This window comes from Ovis canadensis, chromosome 13 (assembly GCF_042477335.2).
Source record: "Ovis canadensis isolate MfBH-ARS-UI-01 breed Bighorn chromosome 13, ARS-UI_OviCan_v2, whole genome shotgun sequence".
NCBI classification, from domain to species: domain Eukaryota; kingdom Metazoa; phylum Chordata; class Mammalia; order Artiodactyla; family Bovidae; genus Ovis; species Ovis canadensis.
Window position 1 is genome coordinate 96,607,013 of NC_091257.1, and position 5,127 is coordinate 96,612,139.

General features: G+C 51.3%; 1 non-coding gene across 1 annotated transcript; it reads right to left on the minus strand.

Annotated features, from left to right (window-relative positions):
* Window positions 1-4,484: 4,484 nt before the first annotated feature.
* LOC138417947 (small nucleolar RNA U13) lies at window positions 4,485-4,589 on the minus strand. The gene has a single exon (XR_011248362.1). It is a non-coding gene; the product is annotated as a small nucleolar RNA U13 (small nucleolar RNA).
* Between the last annotated feature and the right edge of the window lie 538 nt (window positions 4,590-5,127).

Sequence of the window (5,127 nt, forward strand, 5' to 3'; positions counted from 1 at the left end):
AACCTCAACCTCCGTTCTGATCCAAAGTATACGAATCCTGAGAAATCAAATTTTTTTTTGTATTAAAAAAAAAGCATCTCGTTAGTGCCTCCCTGCTGTGGAATTAATCCCATTTAAAAATAATTGTCACATGGACTTTAGGACTTGGAGTTATTTTAACAAAATGTTCTTGTCATATTGATGTCATTCTAATGACATGTTATTGGTATTTTTGTTCTCAAAATGTGAATGTTTCCCAGGAAACTGACCAGTGGGAAGGAAGCGGGGTGGGGAAGTGAGAGTGTATCAGAAATTGCAAGTTAACATTTTTGCATAGCTCTTCTGGTTGAAGTCTTAGGGTAACTAAAATTTTCTAGGAAAGAAGGGCTTTCAGGTTTCCTTGCCTTGACCAAAAAAAAAAAAAGAAAAGAAAAAAGTCCTTCTTTGGGATCCTTTAACCTTCTTTAGCATCCTAGGCAAGTCTCTGTGTAACATTTATGTAGCATTTTCCACGCAGAATTGGTATTATTGATTTTCTCTTCTTATTCAGTTAGGCCAGGCTCTTCATCAAATAGCCAGTTGTTGTTGTTGTTTTAATCTCTTTGACTCTCTCCTGTGCCCAGGAAACTAGATTTGTTTGTGGAATGAGTGCTGTGAACTATTTTCAAAATGAAAAGATACTATCAAGATCCGAGGGGACTCATCTTTTTCATGAGTTCATCCTCCACAACTGAGCCCCCTTTAAGCCTCCTCCTATTTTGGATTTATTTAGCAACCAACTATTGAAAGTTACATAAGAGGTGGTGGTTTCTACAAATGGCTTAAGCAAATAATGAGGTGCTCCGTGTGGGTGAAGGTGGTAGGTTAATAGTGTGGGCAGGGAGCCAGGAGCGTGGGGCTGAATCACAGCCTCGTCACTCCCCACTGAGAAAGGCCCCGCATGCTTCAGAACGTTGGCTTGGTCATCTGTAAGCTGGGCTCATATCTAATGTTTCCATGTGCTGTAAAGGTCCAATGAGATAATGCGTTAGATCTAGCAGGCTGACTGGTCCGGAGTATGCCTCATCCAGTAAATGTTCCTGCCCCCTCCCTCCTCCTGACACCTACCTCCTGACACCTACCCTTTTCTTCTCCCAGCTATTAAAAAAAAATTGTGGTAAAATATGTGTAACATAAAACTTACCATTTTAGCCATTTTGAGTGTTTAGTTCGGTGGCACTAAGTACATTCACATTGTTGGGCCACCACAGTCATCATCCGTCTGCCGAACCTTTCAGCATCCCAGACTGAAACTCCGAGCCCATTCGACGTAACTCCCATCCTTCACCCAGCCCTCCATGACACCCTGGGCCCTGACGATCACCGTTCAGCTTTCTGCCTCTGTGAATTTAACTACTTTAGGTCCCTCACATAAGTGGGATCATGCATTATTCCTCCTTTTGTGTCTGGCTTATTTCCCTTAACACACAGTCTTCGAGGTTAATGCATTTGTATTGTATGTCTGAATTAAATTTTTCTCTTTGCGGTGGGGGGTGGGTGGGTGGGGCGGGGCGTGTGGTGGCGGTTTGCTGTGTGGCTTGCAGGATCTTAGTTCCCTGACCAGGGACTGAACCCAAGCCCCAGCAGTGAAAGCACTGTGTCGTAACCACTGGGCCACCAGGGCACTCCCGTGAAGTCCATTTTTAAGGCTGAATAATATTCCATTGAACTATATACCATATTATGTTTATCCATTCAGCACTGGGTTGTTTCCACCTTTTGGCTACTGTGAATAGTGCTGCGATGAACACCGGTGTCCAAGAATCTGTTTCAGCCCTCCCCCACCCTTCAAAAGTGTGTTTCACAGTTTCACCCAGAACATTGTTTGAACAACTTCAAACCTCCTTCCTGCTGTAGGTTTTCCCCGTCTCCTCTGTCTAAGGGCACCCCTGCCTGTGACTCTCCAGCTGTCCACTCAGCTGCACTGATCTCATGAAGCATCATTCACCTTATACCTTAGGAACTGACCTCTTTATTGTCTGTCTCCAGGCCTTACATTAAAAGACGCTTACTCCTTGGAAGGAAAGTCATGACCAACCTAGACAGCATATTAAAAAGCAGAGACATGACTTTGACAACAAAGGTCCATCTAGTCAAGGCTATGGTTTTTCCAGTGGTCATGTATGGATGTGAGAGGTGGACTGTAAAGAAAGCTGAGTGCCGAAGAAGTGATGCTTTTGAACTGTGGTGTTGGAGAAGAGTCTTGAGAGTCCCTTGGACTGCAAGGGGATCCAACCAGTCCATCCTAAAGGAGATCAGTCCTGGGTGTTCATTGGAAGGACTGATGCTAAAGCTGAAACTCCAATACTTTGGCCACCTGATGCGAAGAGCTGACTCATTTGAAAAGACCCTGATGCTGGGAAAGATTGAAGGCAGGAGGAGAAGGGGACGACAGAGGATGAGATGGTTGGATGGCATCAGCGACTCAATGGACATGAGTTTGGGTGGACTCCAGGAGTCGGTGACGGACAGGGAGGCCTGGTGTGCTGCGGTTCATGGAGTGGCAGAGAGTTGGACACACAACTGAGCAACTGAACTGAACTGAGGCCTTACATACGAATTCCAGGAGAGTAACGATTGGCCCTGACTGTATTCTGGCTCTTAGAACAGTGCCCGGCATAGTAGATGCTCAATAAAAACGTACTCAATGGCCACGCGGTGCCTGGCCGCCTGCCTGGCCGACTGCTGCTCAGAGTCATCCGGACAAACGCTTGGCTGCCACCCCTGCAGCCGGAGGCGCGAGCCGCGCTCTGGAGCCGTGGGCACCTCAGCAGTGCCCAGGAGCCCGCTGCCGCCCCACCCAGCCCTCCGGGGCTCCCTCTGACACGCAGCCCAGATCCCCAAGGTCTGGGCCAGCTCTGACTCACCTTCAGGGCGAGCAAGGCCTCGGTGAGGTCAGCACCCAGCAGAAACACTGCCTCGCGGGGTCGGCTCAGCGGCCTGCCTGGTTTTCGGTGAATTCGTTTCTCTCCCTCTGTCTGTCTTTCCGGCCCCTGCAGTTTCACAGAGGCCCTCAGTGCAGGCGGCTCCGCAGGGGGACAGCCCCCCTCCCCCAGGCCTTTGGCAGGGCAGGGGGCCTGGGGGCAGGCTGGACGGAGCCGCGGGCTTTTGACCCCGGTACTCACTCTGCTCGAGGTCAAGGGGGACAGAGTGAATGCCCTCTGTCCACTCAAAAATGTGTTATGTGTGGGCATTCCCACAGTTAGCTCAGGTTGAGGATAATCCGTCAGCTTCCTCCCCAGCCAGCCGCTGTATACTCGGGCGAGTCACTGAGCCCCTGGGCCTCAGCGTCCTCATTTCTAGAATAATGAGCCGGATTAAGGACAAGAGCCCCGCAAATGTGCGTCTTGTGCGCGCATGTGACACCGACGACCTCCAGGTCCAGAGACCCCGCCCCAGAAAGGGGCTCTGCAGGGAAGGCGGCTGTCCTCGATCCATTCAGAGAAATGGGAACCCGGGCGGGTCTCAGAGGCCGGGACGTGAGAGGGGCAGCGTACCCCAACGCTGTGCTCCTGGAAGCGGGGTTCTGCCCCGGGGATCCTTGGTGAAGTCTGGAGATGGGCAGGTGGTCCCAGTGCCAGGGTTGGGGGGCGCTTCTGGCATCCGGTGGGTAGGGACCGGGGTGCCGCTGACCCTCCCACAAGGCACAGGTCGGCCCCCAGCAGAGAGCGGGCCGGTGCCCAGATCTTGCACGGGCTGATGGTGGGCGCGGGTGAGCCGGCTGCCCGCGGCGCCTCGAGTGACTGGAGTCAGGCCGGGACTCTCGCCCTGGACCCAGGACCCGCCCAAAGCAGGATGCGCTCGCCGCCCCCCACCTCCCCGGGCCCCTGCCCCTTCACCCACTCAAACCCACAAGGTTCACCGGTTCACGCGATGGCCGTTACCGAGCACCCGGCTTCCTCCGTACCCCCAGCTGTTGGCAGGGCTGTCTGTGCCCTTCAAGGTTTGTGGCCCCGGCCCTCCTCGTCCAGCGCCCAGGGGAGCCTCTCTGCAGGGCGGGACCGAGCGCGACCCGCACGCAGAGCTTCAGCCTCTCCTGAGGCCCCGGACGGCCTTCCGTGTGGCTGCCTGCGCCCCGGCCGTCTGTTTACTGTGAGCTGATTTTGAGAAGGAAAGTTCAGAAATCAAGTCAGTCCTGCGAAACTTTCATAGGAAGTTGATTCACTCTATGGTTACTGAGTCCAGTGAGAAGTGGAGCTGGTGGTTTATCTGTCTTTGCTTTATTGGTTCAGCTGTCTAGTACTTAGCTGCTCCTGCATTTTAAGTGTCTGTCTGTGACAGACAGCTAGTGACAAAGAACAGCTCAGCTAGAACTTTTTTTTTGGCATTTTAATGAATTAATTCTCTTAATTGGAGTCTGGTTGATTTACAATGCTGTGTCAATCTCTTCCGTACAGCCGGGCGACTCAGTTTTGCACACACACACACACACATACACACGTTGGTTTTCTTTTTTTTTTTTTTCACGTCAGACGGGTAATGTGCCGGTGTCGTAACAAGGTTTGCGGGGAGGCACATGTCACGCAGCAGCGTGAACACCCAATCATCACGCTCATGAACTACAAAAGGATCTGACACGTTGGTTTTCGAATCTTCCTTTCCGTCGTGGTTTATCCCGGGAGCTTGGGTGGAGCCCCTTGCACCTCAGCTAGTTTAACTCAGTCTCTTCTGCATCATGCCCGTGACTTTCCTCGTAGGCTTCCTTCCGCTTTTCTAGCCACAGGTGGGAACAGGTTTAAACACAACAAACAAAAAATCCTTCCATAGACTGAACTCTTCTAGAGCCCAGGACCTCAGGTAAGAGTTTCAAGGCTTGAGGTGGGTAAAGTTATTCCCATTTAATGGATGAGGATTACAAGCCTGAGGGAGACCTAGCAACTCGCCTAATTTACAAAACAGACTCTTGTGAGTAGGCTCTGAAGCAGGAGCTGGAAACCCCAGTCTCAGCATCTGTGAGGGCAGGAAGGACTGGGAGTCGGGGGTAGCTCACGCAGATACAGGGTGAAAAAGCAGCACGGTCCTACTGTTCAGCAGAGTGAGGAAACTCTTCAATATCCTGTGATAAACCAGAATGGAAAAGAACATATAAAAACAGCTACGTGGGACTTC